This window comes from Amblyomma mixtum, chromosome 7, assembly GCF_055824585.1.
Source record: "Amblyomma mixtum isolate Tamu chromosome 7, ASM5582458v1, whole genome shotgun sequence".
In the NCBI taxonomy this organism is placed as follows: domain Eukaryota; kingdom Metazoa; phylum Arthropoda; class Arachnida; order Ixodida; family Ixodidae; genus Amblyomma; species Amblyomma mixtum.
The window spans coordinates 100212587-100234229 of NC_143018.1; the positions used below are offsets into that span (position 1 = coordinate 100212587).

A 21643-nucleotide genomic window follows, 5' to 3' on the forward strand; every position below is an offset into this window, starting at 1 on the left:
CTACTTCACTCCTGTTAGGCTGTATTAATTCAACATATGCTTGTCGCTTCCGGGGGTAACACTGAAAACTTGACAATATACTTGCACAAGGAACTCTAAAGTTTTACCCAAACACTACTTTTGCGCATATTTTCCACATTTTGTACAGAAAGTCATGCCTGACTAACCATTAGCACTTTCTGGAAAAACATAAAGATCATTAAACTTCACTGGTGAAATAGCCAAAGTGAAAGTGTTGACTGATAGGTGTTTCAAACAACTTGTACAATACTGCAGCTATACTACATCTGATTCCTTGTAGATACACTGCACAACTTTGCAAATTACACAATCTGTCCAAGAGTTAAATGTATACATAACAAACTCATGCACTATAGTACAAACAGCAACAGTAGGTGCTGAGTGAAGGGGGTGAATGGGAGTGCAGTCAGGTTAGGACACACAAGACAGCTGAGATGACAGAAATACAAAACAAACCCACAAAACAATGAAACAACAAATCAAACAATTGCACCATGAGCAGTAATATACACAATATAAAAATGGCTCACGGCAGTCTCTTGCACAGTACTGAGAAGTTTGGATATAAAAGTTACACTGGATAAGAATGCATTGCTCGAGAAATGAAAAGTTAAAAAAAAGAAAACTAATCCGAGTCACAGACAAGAGTTTGATGGTACCGAGATCGATGACACAATTTCAGGGAAGAGTCGAACACTGTGAACACAAGCACAAACAAAAAACAACGCTCACGAGGGAAGAAAAACAACAATATAGAATCAAAGAACATCCACAGAAAGTGTTCATTCATCTTCGCGAACATGCACTTGTACACAAAGTTTAAATATGATGAAGGTCGGGAGTCGCTGTTCCTATCCTCTGCAGACTTGTATCGAGGTCTGAAACACCAGAAAATTGATTAAATAAAAAGGCAAGAAACACAACCGAGCCAACATATTATTTGTCACCAGAAGTGGAAAGCGTGGTAAAGAAGCCACTGCGCGTGTTACAAGGCAGAGAGTTATGGAGACATGTGAACAAGCACGGCTTCAAAAATTACATGCATTCTTTGCACACGCAAATGACGCCAAAATAGCCAGCACTGACAGGACCACTGGTTCATTTCTTGATATGCGAAAAACAGTGTCAGTGACTACACCACACAGTGGTGCACACGTGGTATGATAATGCTCGACCCAAACCAGCGACAAATGTCCGTCCAACGACTTGCAGCAAAGAGTTTAAATCTGGCAAGACTAATACCCGTGCCACACGGACAGATTTAATGCCATTAAGTGCTTACTGCCTTAAGTTTTAATGGCATTCGTGCGGTGCTACACGCATAAATTTAATGTCATTAGCCTCACTGCCATTTGTGACCTACTGATTTCGCCGCAACTCATTCGCCCGTGCAACGTGTACTCTCGTTCCCATTCCACACGTAGAAAAACATGCAGCTTTGTTAGTAACAGCTTCCTAACCAGTAGAAAATGATTAATTCTTAACTTTCAGTCAGATAAGGCATCTATACCGCATTTTCGATGCGAAGAGCGCCATTTTAAGCAGCCTTATTGACAGGTACTCTCGACTTGTGTGCCGACATGCAAGTTTGTGGCTACTTTTTCGACTTGTAAAGCAGGAACAGCTGTATTTTCTGGAAAATCGTTTTTACATTACTTTTGAACATCATTCCCGATATATTGTGCTCATTAGGAATGTTTAGATTAAGATGAAACTTTTGACTACCTTGCAAGCGTTATCGTAATCGTCACTTTCGATAATGGCATTAAAAGTGGACGTGTAGCACCACCTTCGAAAATAATGGCATTAACAAACTTAAGGCCTTAAGCATTTACTGCCATTTCTTGTGTGCGTGTGGCACGGGTATAAGCCACAAGTGACAGTGAGTGCCACATTTATGTGAACATGTCGACCCCTGCATAATCACCCTCTCGGAAAAGAAGAGAGAGAGAAAAAAAAAAGCAAATAAGAGGTGAGAAGAAAAGCCCTCTCCAGCCATCCTAAGCTTGCTGACAGCCAATCAAATAAAAATGAAATGGATCAACAGTTGAAATGAAATTTTGAAGGAAAATTAAAAAGAACAGGCGTCGTTCTTGCTGGGTCAGAGAGAGCAGCCAACTCTGAGTTACCGAAAAGTATGGTAAGCTTAAACAGAAAGAAAAAAAAAAGTAAAGAGGTAAAATCCAGTCTTCACTCTGAGAAGCTAGCCCCGAGAAGACGAAGGCACGGCAGCAATCTGCAAAAAGAGAAAAGACAGCACAACAAGAGAAACCAAAAAATCAGTGGGAATAATGCAGGAAAAGTAAAAAAAAATTGAGCACAATAAAATAAGTACTACAAAATATGAAAAGGCCTGAGGGGAACACTGGGTAAATGTCCCTGGGTACATTCAAAAGAAAAAAAAGGAAAGGCTTAGAGATAAACGTAGATAAAAAGGTTAAAAAGAATAAAAATTCGAGAACACTTACGCTCCCTCCGCCTTTAAAGGGGAGACACTGGTCTAATACCTATGTTCCTTATTTTTAGACCAATCCTAATGAAACTGTAACACCTTGCTCAGTTTCTTATACTGATTTGAACAATGAAATTACCTTTCTCATAAATTAGTCGGTTCTCAAGATAAATAATTTTAATTAGTCATTCATTAGCACCTCGGTGCAAAAAAACTGCTCAATAAAAGATCATATTTAATCCATGGCTACATAGTATGGTGAGTAAAGAGTGCAATAATCAAAACCATTTTTCTATTTTACCCTCATTAATAATTTAACAGCACTTGGAATATCAATGTTCAAGGTGCGAATGTAGTGCATCGGTAAACATTGCGAAATTATAAATTTTTGAAGTGCGATTGAACAAACCTGCTTCGATTATTGCACACACTGTGCCCTCAGCTTCCCTTAGCAAACAATATGACATCTCTGTTTGTCTTAGATGTTGAGATATCAACATACTAAGACAGCCAGAGGTCCAAAACTTTCATGCAATCAAATTGTCTGCTCCTGCATAAATTCAGCCCACGCGATGATCTGAATTTAATAATATGGCCAAAATGCTGATTTCTTGAAGGAAAAAATTGGTACAGTTGGAAAATAACTGCTGTATTTGGTCATTTTTTGGTCTCAAAGACCAGTGTCCCCCCATATGGGTACGACAACGACATGACAGCATCAGTTAACACAGATACAAACACTGTTCCTTGTTCACAATGCCACAGTTAATCACAATGCAGTAACCAGACTTCATAGGTTATGCACTGAGAATCGAAGACATCATACTGCTTGTGCGCCATCTGTCAGGGGTTTTCCAGTGACCGCCACATGACGGCACCACTATGCCATGTTAAGCAATAAGTAATTTTGCTCATGCCGACTACACCGGGTTTTCTGTGGCACGGGACCTTTACGCTATTCTGTAGAAAACAGAAAAACCCAAGGAAAAAATTACCGAACAGTTGTGAATGTGTACTGCAAATGTCTGCGCATCAGGTGTGCTGAGACAGCAACGAATTTTTCACAAACACGTTCTGTTTTACAGCGACAGTCATTAAGGGCCCATTCATGGGTTTCGCAGTGTAGTAGCAATTGCCAAGAAAACCACTTGGATGGTGGTTACCATGAAAGGAGGAACCATAAGGAAGATGTAATTCCTGCACATGTAAATCCTGCACACCACAGAAAAAAAAAAAAAAAAACATTAGATGAACTCTCGGCGGGAAAGTGCTGAGCGCCGACCGATCTTGTTAAAATAAAAGGCGTTTCGGACCCGCTATGGGCACATCGTTCACAATGAATCAACCCTCACTTCCAATCATCGTGAATAAGACCCCTTCAGCGGGGCCGAAACGACTTTTTAACAAGATCGGTCAGCGCTCAATACTTTCCCTCCATGAACATTCCCGTCCAGACAGGTTTCCATCAAACCCTGGACTTTTTTTTACGAATTCACCGAACAGAATGTATCAATGTCCTCAGAATCAAAATAAGAACAACCAAGAAATATCTACAAAATGGCTGGTCCCCACTTTCGCTCCTACACACTCCCCAACTCAAACGAAGCGGGTAACAAAAACCTGCGTCAGTCCCCACACACCAAGCCACTGTTACTGTTTCAAATACCAGCGATTCAACGACTGCCAAAGACATGCAAAATGTGCCTGAAAAGAGCACTCTTCTGATGACGCCACACCACACTGCGCAAACTGTTATGGGGAACACCGTGCATACTCCAGGTCATGCCCATCCTGCAAGGTTGAAAAAGGGATAATCACACTGAAGACAAAGGAAAACAACTTGTTCTAAAGAGCCGAGAAGACAGTTCTCACTTACCAACAACGCATTTTCACTCACTCTAAACATAAATTTCGCCGAAGTGATGCCTCGATGCAGTGCACCACGCCCACTCACGTCCCTTGCTCAGACCGGGTTTATGGAGTCCATGGAAGGGCCATCCGTGCCCCAGGCAGATACAGCGAAGGCATCTCCGAAGAAGGCCACACCATCCCTTGAGGCCCACAAGGCTGCTCCGCGTTGAGGAAAGCCTGAAGAAAGTATGCCCGCGGCTTTTCCGCAGGCTTCCCGCGCCTGCAGCCAGGCAACGGATGCAACTCTTGACCAGCCTGCATCTTCAACGTTGCAAGTGTGGCACAGCTCTCTTGAGTATGCAAGGAAGAAACAAAAAAAGCCCGAATAATGGGTCTGGAAAAGAAGTAAACGTTTCTTTTTTACGCCCCAAAAATACACAAACATGGCTTCTGTGGTACACTTAAACTGTACAGGCATACTTAAGGAAGGACTATAATGACATTACAGACACACTAGGATAAATAATATGCGTCTTTGGGCAACGCATCTAGGCCTGCAACATGTGAATACCCTCAAACATTATAGAGTCATGAACATCATAAAATACTTCTGTGGTACTTAAACTGTACAGGCATACTTAAGGAAGGACTATAATGACGTTATAGACATAATAGGATAAATATTATGCGTTTTCGGGCAACACGTCTAGGCCCACAACATGTGAATACCCTCAAACAGTATAGTCATGAACATCATAAAATACTTCTGTGGTACTTAAACTGTACAGGCATACTTAAGGAAGGACTATAATGACGTTACAGACATACTAGGATAAATATTATGCGTCTTCAGGCAACACATCTAGGCCTACAACATGTGAATACCCTCAAACATTACAGAGTTATGAACATCATAAAATAAAGGCGTTGAATTTTTATACAAAGCACTGTCCTGGCCCAAGAAATAAATACAATTAAAGACAAAATCCGAGGCTGCTGCGGTCGTCGTCGTCAGCTACAAAGGATAACATTATGCCCTGTATACCTTCCAACGCACCTCACAATAGCAATATAGGATTCACAGGACTTTTTCAAACAACTGCTAGAACCCTACTGGCAGTCAGGGTTTTTAATGATTACTCCCCATTTTTTGGGAAGTGAGTATGGTGACAATGAGGATCAAGCAAGTGAGGATTTTATCCTCTCAAACAAGCTTATTAAATACAAAAAAGCCACATACTGCTGCTCAAGTTCTAGAAAAATGGCCAGCTTTGGCCTAGCTTTCACAATCACATCTGTTTTTGACGATCTGAAATGGCATGTTTAAATGACCTGAGACGAAGTTATCATTTATATGTTGTCATAAGACATCATCCTCAACATTCCAACAATACAATGATGCTGGAAGCTCCATCTGGCTAACTCGTCACTGATTACGACAAATGCCACATTAGATTACGAATTCAGTGAGCAAGTCAGTATAGCCGAGATAAATACAAAGTTTACCATTTGTACAATATTTACAGGAACGTCAGCTATCCTTCCAATGTAAGGACTCGTTCAGAAGTAGTAGAAAATGTGCGGGCCACAATAATGCACATTAGCAAAAAAAAAGAGCAAAACAAGCCATAGGATGTCTTTCGTAGGTACCCTAGAGCACAGAACTTGCTGATTTTTAAGACAACTAGGGCCAAAGCATTATATGTCCACAGAAATCCACTAAAACCGTACCATTAAGTTCAGTTCAGTTTTATCACCTTAAAGGACCCCTTTTGCAAAAGGTTTTACATTGAGTACTCACCTCATTTTAGTTGCATATTTTCTTCTCTGGAATGATGCAAAAGACATTAGAATACATCGACGACCATGCGGCATTTGCCTACAACCACCAAATAATTTAAAATTCTATTTCTTCTGTCATGTTTCAGTTTCGTCAAATGAATGAGGGCTCCAACACGCAAGGAGTGTTTAGATCAGGTGAGGCATGAAAAAAAACAAAAACTAATTTATATAACTACTGATATATATATTTTTTTATTCACCCTCTTGAAGCAGGCTAGCTTAAGCACTGTAGTGAATTAAAACTACATGTCAGCGATTATAATGCAGTTTTTTTCTCATACCTCATTTGATCTAAACACTCCTTTCACTTCATAGCCATCGTTTGGCTGCTGAAACTGGAAGAGCATCAGGAACTGAATTTTAAACAATTTTGTGGTCAAAGGGGATACCATGGAGTGGTCCACAAATGCCAATGTCTGTAGTCTTTAATTTAAAGACAGTCACATTAAATGTCTGACTCAGTTCCATTAAACTTCATGCATTTGGTGGCCGCATCGCAAACATCTCGGATAGCACATTCTTATCATCGCATGCCAGGCTGAAGGACTCTCTAATATTTATCAGTAATAATAGAAACGCCAGCATATCTAGCATATCTGTTAAAGACAACTGCAAAAGTGATGATGCCAGCATTATTAATTACACTGAAATAACTCTAGAAACTTTCTTTTTTTACAGCAGCAACTGAAAACATGGACAGTTTATGGCTGAATCTGAAACAAATAACAGCACACCATGAAGAAAAAGTAATTTCAACAATAACAAAATGAATAAATAGAAAGACACCTTGGTCTATTCACCTCAAAGGGCAGATACAAAGAATGTGCAAAAGGAAAGCCAATAGTCCTTTTATCACCTCTCTCAAAAGCTCACAGCAGAAATTACAAATGCAAGAAACAATTTCTTCGTAAACAAGTGGCCAAATTTAAAACACAAGAAGCAAAAACGCTTTGCGAATACCTATCGATCCCGGAGGGGCCACTTAATGGAATATAGACACCTAAATTTTGGATGAGTGTTTTCTTCTTTGTAATGATGCGTAAGACATTATTATACATGGATTACCACATGGTATTCTCCTACGACCGCTAAATAATTTGTAATCGAATTTCTTTCTCGTACTGTTTCTGTTTCAACAGCCGAATGATCACTGTAACGTGAAAGTGTAGTTACAGGCCACATAAGGCATGAAAAAACTGCAACATAATCGCTGCTGCTACATTCGTCGTCGTTCCGGCTCTTGAGGAAGGCTGGTTTCAGCATTAAGTGAATTGAAAAGATGAAGCAGCGATTATATCGCAGTTTTTGCATGCCTGACGTGACATACAACCCCACTTTGACGTCAGAGCTATCGTCCAGCTGTTGAAACTGAAACCAAATCTGCATGCCAAAAAGTTGGATTATAAATTATTCAGCGGTCACAGGCAAATACCACAAGCTGATTCATGCATAGTAGTGTCTTCCGCATCATTGTACAGAAGAAAGCATGGCACAGAAATAAAGTGCCTATACTCAAGGGCGTCCGCAGAATTTTTTGCAGGGGGGTGCCCCATTGGTTGTTGGCGCCGGAGGGGGGGGGGGGGGCATGTTCGTAGCAAAAAGGCACTATTTGCGGTATGAATTTATTTATTTATATATAAATAAAAAATAAGTGAAATACACACATGAAATAAAAATTACAAACAGCAAATTAAAGTGTGGCTAGGAGAGATACATTGCAGTTTATCAACGAAGAAACAATTAAAATTAATAAAAAATCCAAAAATATACTGTCACTTCGTGGAGAAGAGTGCTCAGTATTGCTGCATACGGGTTCTCGACTCACCCGGATTGATGACCAGCACACAGCACAATATGGTCACAAGCACGCAACTACAGTCACTCAGTCAGTCTTCCTTGAACAGCAACTGTAGACTCCACGGATTTTTCTGGGCGAATTGCGTGATTACACGGGTGATAAATTCATTTCTGTGCTTCATTACACGCTCTCGGTGCACACGCGTCACACACATTGATTGGAAAAACGGTTGAATGCGCACGTTGAAAACAAAAGATGTCTATACATACAACGAAAACTTATTTACAAGATAAATGCACGCTCGCAGCTTCATACACCTCGCTCCATCTTGCTCGCGCATCCGCACAGTCGAGCAACCGCACGCACACTGCTCGCCGCTCGTAGTTTTCTCGTCCACTGTCTTGGTTGTTCTCAGCTTCGTTGACAAACGGCCACTAAAAACACCGAAGCACAAATACAGAGGCGCACACGTGCAAGGGCTTACTTCCGTGCGACTTCCAAGGGGAAGGGACACTCGCCACTCCGGTAGGAAAATTTATTTTGTGTGTTTTTATGGGGTTCAGAGCCCCAAAACGACTCAGGTTATGAGGAACGGAGTAGTACAGAGCTCCGGATAATGTCGACCACCTGGGTCTCTTTACCGGGCACTGACCTCGCACAGTACACGGGCGCTGTTGTCATTTGAGGCCCAGCCAGAGGTGACAGGCGAGCCAGGCAGGCGCCATCGGGCTGCGTTGACCAAAGGCGCTGGTTTTCGGAGAAGACGCAAGGGACGCTGGTGTGGGGGCGCCTCTGGAGACTGCGTCGCCGTGAACAAAAGATGCTAATCTCCTTTGCCGAAGATTCTGATAGCGGCGCTTCTACCGCACTGCGCTCTCCCGTGGATCGGAGGCACAGCGAGCGGCGGCGGCGCCAACTGATCGCCCGCTTGCCCATGAGCAGCCCGACAAAGCGGGGGTGGACACGGCTGATTTGTCTTTCCCTCCTGAAGAATTCATCGGTGGCCGGCATAACGAAGGCGAAAACAAGATGCACTGTGCACTGTCTGCCTCCGTGTCGCTATCTGTCTAGAGATCAAAGAAACAGGCACCCATTTCAAGACGGCTTGAAACACATGCTCGCCGGTGCCGCTGTATGTCTGCAACAGGTCGGCCTTCAACAGAGCTAACGATGGCGTGGTTTGAAAACGGCATAAAGACGCGTGCCCGGACGCGGCATTTCGCAGATGTGACCCAAAGCGTCGAAGCGGAGCTGCTTTTACCCTTTTGGCTGAGCCCACCACGGCCCCTGGCGTGCGGCCATCACTCACGGTTCGAGGGAGTGATTTTCCAGGGGGGTGCAGCCGCCCCCCCTTGCCCCCCCCTCCGGACGCCCATGCTATACTCCTTTAAGTTTTGCCTTAAAAGGTATGACGCGATAGCATTAAAGCTCATATATGCGGAATTGGAAATTCTCAGCTTAACATTCATAGATCCCAAGTGTGTCATCATACAAATCACAAGAATGTGAAGGGCGAGCCTCAATCTTTAAAGACCCCGTGGAACTGTCGAAAACACAACTGGGACCATTTGGAAACCAAACGGGTTCAATCGGATTCAACTAGGTTCCATGTTTTCGAAAGTTCCAATGGTATTTGTTTTTATTATTCCATCGCACCTGCAACACTTTAAACACGAAAGCCAGGGTGACAAGAACAGCATTGTCACGAGTCGACCCCGCAAGATCCAGCTTTTGACGACCGGTGCGTTCCGTCCGCACCTTCACAGTACGGGCCTCTGCCACACGTGACCGCGTCACCGCGTTTCCGCCAAAATAACGACCTACTCTCGTCCAGGCAGCTCTTGGTTCAATTTGTGCTCGTAGCACGTTTTATGTGATCGATAATGACCAAGACCAATACCAAATGCGACAAAGTCGTTTACGGAGCTGCATGTGTAAACACACGCACACTTTTCAACACTCACTGTCCTGAACGAGCAGACGCGCGCACACATCGTAGCTGAAACAGAGTCCATAACCACTAAGCACAGTAAGGCTTTCAGAAAACGTCTCGAAGTCGACGAAGACAACGGTGGACACAATAATCAGGTACAGGGAGCAGCGTCACCCCGTTTTCCTAACCTTCGCAGAAAAGGCACGAACCAAATAAGCCGCCAAAATGTACTGCCGACACTTACCTGCCCAGAGGTGAAGCGATGACTACATCATAACGCAACCAAAGATTAGGGATGATAACTGAAGTGTTCTGCGCGTGAAAAATGGGGACAGCCATTCAAAGGCACCAGTACAGTGGCGAAAAAATCGTGGAAATGATATGTCTTTAACTGACACGGCTGTGCAACGCTGTGACATGTACGCAAGCAACAGCGCCATTTTTCTCTGCGACGTGCGATGCGAGCCGCGATTACATAAAGCAAATCAAGCAAAGCTCGTAGTTCGTTTTTTAGAAGGTCACGCACAACAAACATGCTATGCTTAATATTTATTTTGCACTATTCTATTTTTATAAAAATTATGCTTAACCAACGTTTTTATTTTTAAAATTTTTTTGTTTTTGAAGCGAAACAAGAACTTGATCTTTTTGAACTGGATGAGAGGGATCGTAGGCCGAAATCTAGACCCGCCAAATTTAGGCTGTGGCACATAACGTACGCACAAAAAATACTATTGGTACTTCCTCGACAGATTCCACAGATATACTGTGGGAGAGAGAGAAAGAGATTTTTTTTTTTAGCCATAAGAATTTGCAGGAGCACCGCTGACGGCAGCTGACTTGCGTAGCTGGATGATCCAGGCTTGCTGGTCCAGTTGTTGCTGTTAGAGCAAGGCCTTTCCCGCGACTAGTGTAAGGAGTCCCACTAAGCACAGAATATCTTGTAGGTATCTTGAAACGTCTGTAATGGTCATAGACATCTTGAGAAGACGCTGTTTGATACTTGTCTAGAAAACACCTAGCCAAGATGACTGGAAGCTGCCTTAGGAAGATTTCTATGCCTTCAGCAGCTACGCAAGATGCTTACTAAAGTTGTCTTCAAAACATTCTTCTTCAGAAGCCTAGCTGGAGGGCTTCCTCACAAGTCGTTTTATGCTTTGAGCTATATGGTTTGGTTTGGTTTATGGCGTTTACCAAACCAAACCATATAGATCAAAGCTATATGCAGCTGCAGTGCAATATTTGCGTTTAAACAGGAAACACAAGCGTGGCCATAAGAAACCTGACATCAGAAAAAAAAGCTAAATTCATGTCACCAACTCGTGCACGCATGCATAACTACCTGGCAGGAATTGGCACGAATGTTTTATTGCTCCAGACATATGCTATTTCGATTCCTGTGCCACATGCGTGACAAAACTCCCTGCCCACTGAGCACCAATTCATAAACAGATATAATGCTCTTGGTGAGATGAACAAGCCGTTTTAAGGCATCTCAACTGACCACTGCGACAGTTAATTAGATGTTTATAAGATGTCTTGCACATCTTGCCAAGATGTATTACAAACATTCAAAATGTGCAAGACATCTTCCATATGGTTACAAGACATTTTTAGGCATCTTGAAACACTTGTAGACACCTTGTAGCTCAGCTAATGCTCCCACTTTTTTGAGCTCTAAGACTTTTTTGCAAGACTTCCTGTGGATATCTCAAAGACAAATTCTAGAGGTCTACACAGCCTTGAATGACAGTCTGCGACAGGAAACGTATCACAGTCGGAAGTCTCAACTCATTTAAACTGTCCTCGAAAGTAGCTAGACTGCATGGTCGCTCACTGAGCACGTAGTACATCTCAAAGATGCAAAAATCTAATGCTGATTTTTAGTGCAAATTCTTGCATCTTTCACAGACATCTAAATTAAAGACATTTCTACTTTACGTTCTTTGAGTAGAATACGCTTGTGTGCCCATAAACTCTATGGCATTCCCTTTCACCACAAAATTGTTTAAAATTCAGTTCTTCTTGATGCTCTTCCAGTTTCAGCAGCCAAACGATGGCTATAAGTGAAAGGAGTGTCTAGGTCACATGAGCTAGGTATGAGAAAAAAAACTGCAGTATAATCGCTGACATGTAGTTTTAATTCACTACAATGCTTAAGCTAGCCTGGGTCAAGAGGGGGAATACAAACTATTTATCAGTAGTTATATATCAATGTCTTTTTTTTTCATGCTTTACCTAACTTAAACACTCCTTGCATGTTGGAGCCCTCGTTCATTTGATGAAACCGAAACACCATGAGAGAATAAATAGAATTTTAAATTATTTGATGGTTGTAGGCAAATGCCGCACAGTCGTCGATGTATTCTAATGTCTTTTGCATCATTCCAGAGAAGACAATATGCAACTAAAATGAGGTGTCTATAGTTCTTAATTGGAACTACAGCGTAAGCGAGTACTCCTTGTAAAACTCTGGCAAGAGGAGGCATTTAAAGTAATAAAACTGAAATGTGTTTCAGGCGAATCTTCCAATCTGCAGTCAGGGGCAATTGCTCACTAGCATCCACCTGAGTGCAGCCATACAGCTACAGAGGAAAGCTATACAGCTTTCATAGAACGTTCGTAGTTGAAGAAAAAAAGTCATCCTGGTCTGTGTTTCCCGGACCCCAGACCAAGAGGCATTTTCGTTAAACTGCGAAGCTTCTATGAAAGCTGTGTAGCTTTCTTTTGTAGCCGTATGGCTGCGCTTGGGTGGACGCTAACAAGTAATAGATCACTGCATTTAGCACCTGCTGAAGCAGTCAGCATCAATGACAGTAACAATACCTACTCCAGTCGACAACTGTGACTCCAGGTATTCAGCAGGTTCAGCATGGTACGCTGTGGTCTACTTCGACTCCCGCTGCGCGGCGGTTCTGATCCTCATCATTGTTGTCTGCGCACAGAACCAAGTGCTCATGCCTTACACAGCCACAGACAGCCTGTGACAAACGACCATTCAGCTGCATGATTACTAGTGACCATGTTGCTGGATGGCATCAGTAACCATCGGTAACCATCAGTAACTACATATGTGCTGGTGAATCTAGCCAATGCTGCAAGTTGTCTTTTGCACAGTCAAGCATTACGAACTCAGCAAGTGGTCTAGAAACGTAGTTTGGCAGTATGCCAGTTCACTGAGATCAGGGCATGCATTCATTTAATGTAAACAGCATGCACATAAAAAATGTTTACCGGCAATACTGTAGCAAATCAAAATTCTGAGATCAAATTCCATATTTCAGCACTGTTAAGTGCTGCTCAGCATGAAAATAATATTTTGCTAGTTGCTTGAAAATGCCACAAATTTCAGCTTCATTTAGATGTGAAATGACACCTCGTATTTAGTGTTCTCATGTACAGTAAGCTTTACAACGAATTCATTAAAAAGCAAACCTGTGCATATTGTTTCTGACTGTTCTTGGCCCAAAACAAGTGTCAGAAAAGCAAACTAAGGCAGTTTATTACATAGCAAGCAAGAAGCAACCAGTTCAAAAAAGTGAAACAACTAAGGCAGTTTATTGCACAGCAAGCGAGAAACCAGCAGTTAGAAAAAGCAAAACAATCAACACAATCTAATCAAACAGTAGCAAACAGATACAAACCTTCTAACACGAGAATGCAAACAAGTGATATAGGTTTCAGAACACTCAGTAGGTCAGCATATCAGCATATCAGCATAGTCAAGCAACTGAAATAACACTAAATAAAGTTCACTAGGATGCGACAAGACAGACAAGTACTTGTAGCGAGCTTAAAAATGGCTATGGCAGATACTCAATAAACACTGGAAAACACAAAACTTATAAACTGCAAGGCACATTGAGGTAATGCGGTACAAGGAAACATGGGAAATAAGAACGAAGATCAAAAGTTGTCACATAGAATCTGGGGACACTAAGGCCTTGGTACAAAAAGCCTGCCTAAACTGCATTACAGCTGCATAGGCACAAATACTTGATTAGATACAGAGCTCAGATCACTTTTCAGCTGAGAAGCACCAAGTAGTAACTGTCTGGTGTAACTGCCACCATCTTCTGAGAGCTGAGCTAAAACTAAGCAAAATGAACATCACTGGAGGCCTGAAGTGATATGTTTCGATATTCTCTTTGCCATTCGTTCTTCCGCTCGCTTATCATTTACAAACTGCGACTTCAATGGTAGAACCAGGAAACAACATTGTCACAGTAGAATACAACTCGAATAAACAGCAGTTGGCAACAGTGGGCCGAGGTCCGCAGAAATACTGTATTATTCTGCTGGCCAATCACAACAGCAAACGGAATAATTTTTCCCGTTTGACTGTATTAAATATGCCAGGTATAAAAATTTTAGTGCTTATAATTTTTTCCTTGCGATTACCTTTTTGCTTAGGCAACAAGAAAAATTTTAACAACGGATTACTTTTTTGTCATAGAACTCTGTGCAGCGCTCCTAAATGTGGGTGGAGCTCCACTGCGCACCCAAGTTGTATCGACTGTAGTTTAGTCGTCAGTCATGGTATTAGAAATCAAGAAATCACAACAGTGAATAACAGCAAGGCTAAGAGATGAATTAGCAAGAAAAATCGTTAAGAAATATAAACCCTGCTTTACACACAGGTCTTCTTGCAAACTGCGCACTTCACCATAGCACAGAGGCAAGGAAAGATATCACAGATTTTGGAAGGCAGTTCATTGAAGCAGGTGTAGACATCAAATGACATCAATTGCACTACAATACCTTTTGCTATCTGAGATCGCATTGACTATTTGCAAACCTCTGTATTAGGCTTAACGCATATATAGGCACAAGTTCATCAACTAGGCTGCTTTTATGCATGCAAAAGATTCCACTAGTGGCTACTCAGATTTTGATTTCACACAGTAAATAAGAAATCACAGCTGTGCTGTAATGATAAAATATCAATATACCTGAAATGTTTCAAATAGAACAAATCTACGCTACATTGTTAACAATATTTTTAAACAAGGACTAGACCGTACTCCAGGTACCGAAGAGGCTGCATGTGAACTTTTTATCATTTATCCGCGCCAACTTTGGAAACCAGACTACACCACGAAATCTGGAATTGATCCAAATGCTTTTTCTAATAGCAGGCACTGCTTGAAGTTAGTGTGCAGCTCTTAGCTGCGATTCCCGTGACCGATCATATGAGACTCCAGGCTTTCTTTTCGACTGAACGCCTGCGAGCACATGCCACATTTGAAAGGTTTCTCGCCGGTGTGGGTAAGCATGTGTCTCCTCAGATTGGATTTGCGGGGAGTCACGTACTGGCACAAGCCACACGTGAATGCATTCCCCTTCATGTGCTCGCTCAGGTGAGCGAGCAGAGAAGCTCGGCTGTTCAGCTGCATGCCGCAGCTGTCGCAGCGATAGGGCTGGTCAGCCGGATAAGACTTGACGATGTCGAGCAGGGACTTCTGGTCGACGGCCATGTACCGCGGGGACCGGGGGTCTTCACCGGTTGGCTGGTTGTCAGTCTGGTTCGAGGCACCAAACCTGTTGCTCGAAGCATCTTTCGCTGCGGACTCGCTGCTACGCTGATACGCAAATCTCGCGCTTTCTCGACCGCCAGTCCCTTCAACGCTCAGACAATAAAGGGACCCGTTCTGAAGCTGGAAGTAGGCACCTCGTCTTCCGGGAGGCGGCTTGAAAGATGTGCGCGGAGGAGACTCTGAAACATAACCACAAAGTTTTGCAGACAATTAAATGGTATACGACTGCTTACCTGGGATTTATTTTGCAACGGTCATAACACTGGAGAAGCATGCAAGGAGAAAGATGCAGGTATTCAACGTAGAATGCACAAACTTCAACAACTGAGCAACATTAACATGAAAAAGAAAACTAGATGAATGCGTCATCAAGGGCTGCAGTTAGCTAGAGCAAAAAAGAAAAGCATAATAATTGAACAATACTGAAGTCAACTAGGCACTGCTGCTACTTTGTTCAAGTAAGCACTGTTAAAAATAGTATTCACAAGAACACTGGGACACAAATCCAAGGAACAATAAAAACTACACAGGCACTCGGAAAGATAGCACTGCTCCATGCGAATTTTTGAGCCAGAAGTGCTTAGAAGAATCAAATGAAGTATCCGAAGGATTGTGATGGACCATGAAAGCAGGAGAAAACACATCAATACTCAATGCAATGAGCACAAGCTACAAAGAAAGGAGAACGCCTGCAGCAAGTGTTACAAGACATTAGTTGCTCTGTATTTGCCTATTTTTTGCATGACTGCTATGTTGAGCTACTTCTCGAATGCTCTAAATGGAGCCTTACGTCTCTCTGAAGAAATCATTCTGAAATCATTTCTTTCTAATCTAGTTCATGGCAGCCCCCCAACAATTCAGTGGGTTTTTCAGCAATGAAATTATGGCAGCAAATGTGGCAACTGTCAGAAAAAATTTTCAGTTACAATTGTACCTTTCAATCATGCACTTTTAACAAACCAGGTAAGTTTTCTACACAAACAAGACTTCATAGAAACTGGCTTAAACAAGCACGCTGGTCACACGTTAGTGTGACCACTAGGAGAAGCAGGGTAGGAAAGTAAGCCTATTCAGTCAATCATGACAACAAAGTCGGGCTAAATTCAAATTTGCTTTCATGTAACTGCTAATGTGTAGCCCTACGAGACAAAGCAGTATGTAGACTGATTCGACACTTCTAGTACTTCAAAAACATCTTGACCCACAGACCTGCGTTCTGTGCCTTCAATAGCTGCTCACATTAAAACTAAACAAGAAGTAAATGGTTCAGCCATGGCATGAAAAATGCATACCTCAGGTGTAAAGTTATCAACTGGCATGAACAGTTCTGCTAAGCCTAATCTTACCATAGGCATTTGATGAGAATAGGAAAGACACCACTGCCAAAGCCAGCCTATGCGGAATTCAGTGGAAAGCAATGAACGCTGTCACTAGAATACCCACTGTATACTCGTCCACATACTTGTCTAGAGCGCTTGAATGGCACGCTCCACAGTGATTTACGGCAATCGTCGCTTCCTGGAGGACCCAATGTAACTCTTAAAGGCATTAGGAGTGAAATGAGATCCACGATTCGGTTTACTGGCTTATGGGGGTTTAACGTCCCAAAGGCTATGAGGGAAGCTGTAGTGGAAGGCTCTAGAAATTTCGACCAGATGGGGTTCTTTAACGAGCCCTGACATCGCACAGTACACGGGCCTCTAGAATTTCGCCTCAATTGGAAATTGAGCCACCGTGGCCGGGATAGAATCTGCGTCGTTTGGGTCAGCGACTGAGTGCCATAACCACTGAGCCATCATGACAACACAAGATCCATGAGAATGTGAACACATGACAAGGTCAGGTTTCAAGTCTTAGGCCCTGGGTATCTAGCATAAGTGCACTCCAGTGCACTGTTTGAGTGCTCTAGACAGATGTGTGGACAAGTATGCAAATAATACATGTATACAAGTACACAGCAGTGCGTGCAAGTGCACATTACTCTGCATAGGTAGCTCCAACATGAAAGGAAACGGCCAGTATTCGCAGAAGAAAAAATTTTTTCCATTTCAGCAGTGAAGTTTAAAATTTGTTTATCACTCATTCTTACGAAGTGGTCATTGGTTGAATGTTCATGTATTTCATTTCATATTGTTGCTGCCAGTGCAGGTCCACAGGAAATAACTCATTATTACGAGAGCAGTTACATTTTCTCCAGCACCAGTTCATAGTAGCAACAACATGGCAGGTTCTTGATCTTGGTAGCAGTGGTCAGCAGAAAACATTGAAGACATATAAGCAGTACAAGTAGGCTCTACAAGTATAGCTGCGTAATCTATAAGACCGCTACAGCAACACCACATGGCACACATTAATATACATAAATGAATAGGTGGTCATGCAAGGACTAATAAAATACAGAGGCCAATAGTGTGACCTTGATTTTTTCGCTACGAAGATGTACAAGTCACACACACACCATAAAAGTAAAGAGGTACTCTACAACAGGCATAGTCAACCAGTCAGCTTAGCACAAAAATTAATATGATGAAGCAAATAGCAAACTGAATAGGAACAAAGTTCTCCGCTGATTCAGAGAATGGAGCTTTGCCATCAGTAGTTTCTTGATGGATGAGTGCAGGACAGTTGTGTTGCTTGAAGCAGGTGGTGTAAGTGTGCCTGCAAATAAGCATGATCCTTGCATAAGAAGTAGACAACTAACCCCCCCCCCCCCCCCCCCTTAAAGCGATGCACACATAAGAACAACAGAATATTTGTTTCTGGGCATAGGATTACAGTGCCATTTTGTTTTTTTGCACATCTACAACATGTTTGCCAAATGCTTATCGTGACATACAAGAACAGAAATCACAAGTTCCTTTATATACTGCTCATGTACATGCACAAGGTCATTCTTTTCTGCCTACTTCCATAAATTTTATGCTGCAACAGTTTTGACAAGGGTGGTACTGGTTAATGAATTGTACTAGAAGCATAAGTGCACAGCAGGTGAAAATTGTAACTGGTCAAACTGGTTTAAAGAACAATTCCCAGTTGATTCCAGTTGGATTCCAGTTGCTCCCAGTGGACAGCAACCGGCACTCAACTGGAAACCAACTGGAATCAATTGGGAATTGTTCCCTAAACCAGTTGGACCAGTTATGATTTTCACCTGGATATAAAGCTATAGCTACAGCAAATAAATGACCGGCTAAGAATGCAGCTTTTTGTTCAAAACACAAAGCCAGCCGTGGTTCTGTAGTCTTTTCTGGGCAGCTGAAAAAAAAAGAAAAAAAATTCAAACGTAAGAATGATGCCACAGTGAACGTGCGAGTATATCTATTTGCACAATTCTGGTTTCTCTGTTTTGCACGCATGAATTCTGTTGATAAGTCACATTAAATCAGCCATGCTCCAGTCATGACTGCAATGAAATCTCGAGACTCAACTGCACTTTTGCAATAGCGTACTCTCATTTTCGCATCAGACAAAATGCTGGTCAGCTACCACATGCACAAAAGCTGATAAGACATGCAAAGTTGAAACTAATTTTACAAGTGTTTACAAGGGCTGAAGGTGCAAAAGAAATGTCACATTGCATTTGTGTACTTTGCAAGCTGAGCTAACAAAGGAAAACAACAAGCACACTACAGTTTACTGGTGAATACAGGGATTCTTGAACGTAGAGGCTAGTTGCCCCACTAACATTTCTGTAAAAAGAGGGGGAGGGGGGGGGGGGGGGGTAAGGGCAATACTGCTTCCAACCAGCAGTGCAAGTGGGACATAAGTTTCAAGACTTGCCATTGCCAATCTTTCTGTTATCAAAACAAATGTTTTCTTTTTGGAATTGCCGAGAGACTAGTTGACGGGGATACAAGAGGGAACGAGGTTTTTGTAGCAATTCCTTGTTTTGAGACACATCCTGACGGCTTTCTACGATATGCTTTGTCATTTGTTTGACTGAGGTGATGCAAACCCTATGGCAACACAACTGCAACCAATCCCAGCCGCGACGGTCAAATTTTGATGGAAGCGACATTCCAGAGGTCCGTGTACTGTGCGATGTCAGTGCACCTTAAAGAACCCCAGGTGGTCGAAATTTCCGGAGCCCTTCATTACGGCGTTTCTCATAGCCTAAGTCGCTTTGGGACGTTAAACCCCAATAAACCAAACCAAACTAATCATCCCTTAAGCTACTGTTAATGACTTTCACAGTGACCTCGTGATTTACTTGCAGCTCGTCAGCAGTGGCTCCACAAAAAGTTTGCATTGCTGTCATACAACACGAGACACCTTTTTTTGTTGTTGTTTTTCAATATCAAGAAGTTATGCTGTCAGACCATTACAAAAGTGCTGTTTGGAATGAATAATTCCTATTAGTGGCCTCTGATGGTTTATGGAGGTTTAACGTCCCAAAGTGGCTCAGGCTATGAGGGATGCCGTAGTGAAGGTCTCCGGAAATTTCGACCACCTGGGGTTCTTTAACGTGCACTGACATCGCACAGTACACGAGCCTCGTGAATTTCGCCTCCATCAAAATTCGACTGCTGCGGCTGGGATTGAACCCATTAGTGGTCTCTGAAAAAATCTGATGAAAACCTGTCAGGCACAGTTACCAAACTGGCTTAACGAACAATTCCCAGTTGCTTTCAGCTGATACCAACTGGTTTCAGCTGGAATTGGCTGGGAACTGTTCCATAAAACAGTATGGCCAGTTATAATCAGTTAGGAATTTCCACCTGGGGGGCACTAAGTAGGTCTAAAAGGCAGTTTAGAGAACTTTCAAATCCTGTGTGAGAGTCCTGTTACACATTTCTTCAATGAACATACACAAAAACAACAGCGTTCTAGCAGTTGCTTAAATCTTCTGTTGAAAAAAAAAGTTGCCATTTTGGCGTGTATCAAAAAATTAGTTGGTTGGTTTATGGGGTTTAACGTTCCAAAGCGACTAAGGCTATGAGAGACGCCAAAAAATTAGTTGGAACACATAACAAGCATGGCAACAGCGACAAGCTACACTAACCATAGCTATCAGCAAAAGAGCTGATTTTGTCTTGAGCAAACCAGTCAAATATATACATGACCTAATAATCCAGGGATCTGTAGCAATGCACACGTTCAAACTGAACTGTGCTCAAGTTTAAATGATGCAGTTCGATTAGTTTGGCCAAAGCTACCATCCTCTTTCAATTACCCAACGATTAACTGCAAGCTTAAAGGTAGCAAGCAGTACCCACTCCTCACTACCGTACTCAATACGACGTATAAAACATAAAATCTACACAAAGCTCACTTCACGAAGCACTTTGTGAGCCCAACAGAGCTAAGGAGTTGGTGCTTAGCTGACATTCCAAAACAGTTTGGTTCTGAGCCATGTCTCAGCACATTTGCTGCTGTGTGTACATCACAACACATTGAGTAGCTACAAAGCACTAACACATCAAAATCACTGGGAAAGCACTGCAGGTCACACGGGCTAATGTTACAGTTTGCTACACAAGTCGCCAGGCCAAGGTGCCCGTGAACACAGTGAGCGTGCTGTCATACGAAAATGCAATGGTGGTTGCCGCTCACTATGTTTGCCATTCAAGATGTCACACTATTGCCGAGAAGCTCACACAAACAAATCAATACAGTCATTTCACCAACACATGCAAGTGACTGCACTCCGGCAACTTGCAAGTTGGTCCAAGAATGTCCAAAAAGGTGATGTATGCTGGGCCAAATGCAGAGTCCACATCATTCCTGCACGGAGAGCTCAAATGGCTCACTGCTCTGCAAACAAAGCTCAACTTCATTACAGTTGCTGGGTTCTGGAGGTAACATTTGCACAGAAGTATGGACACATAGACGTACAAGACAAGTGGACGCAAACACTGGACTTCAAAATCAGGAGCTGCTGTCTGAATACAGTTCTTATTGTTTGGTGCGCAGAGCTCGAGTGCGCTACAAACGAGTGTGCGCACTGTTCCAAAGAAGCATTCTTCGCGCAGTAAACTGTCGCGTATGAATAGCCACAAAGATGGCTTACAAACTGGCAAAGCTGCCACCCACAAAGCTCCTCTGCAAGTACAGCCAAAACTCGATCTAATGAAACCCGATTTTGCGAAGTTCTCACTGTAACGAACAAATTTGGATTCCCTGTCAAGTACCCATAGAGGTTAATGCCCTCAATACCCTGAAATAACGAAACAAATGTCCACTAAACCCGATTTAACAATCTCCTTTTG

The 21643-nt window shown here is 42.5% G+C and overlaps 1 long non-coding RNA gene across 1 annotated transcript; it reads right to left on the reverse strand.

Annotated features, from left to right (window-relative positions):
- Positions 1 to 789: 789 nt before the first annotated feature.
- On the reverse strand, positions 790 to 7207 carry LOC149336978 (uncharacterized). The gene is made up of 2 exons (XR_016284349.1): positions 6126 to 7207; positions 790 to 4674 (listed from the first exon to the last, which is right to left on the reverse strand). It is a non-coding gene; the product is annotated as an uncharacterized LOC149336978 (long non-coding RNA).
- Between the last annotated feature and the right edge of the window lie 14436 nt (positions 7208 to 21643).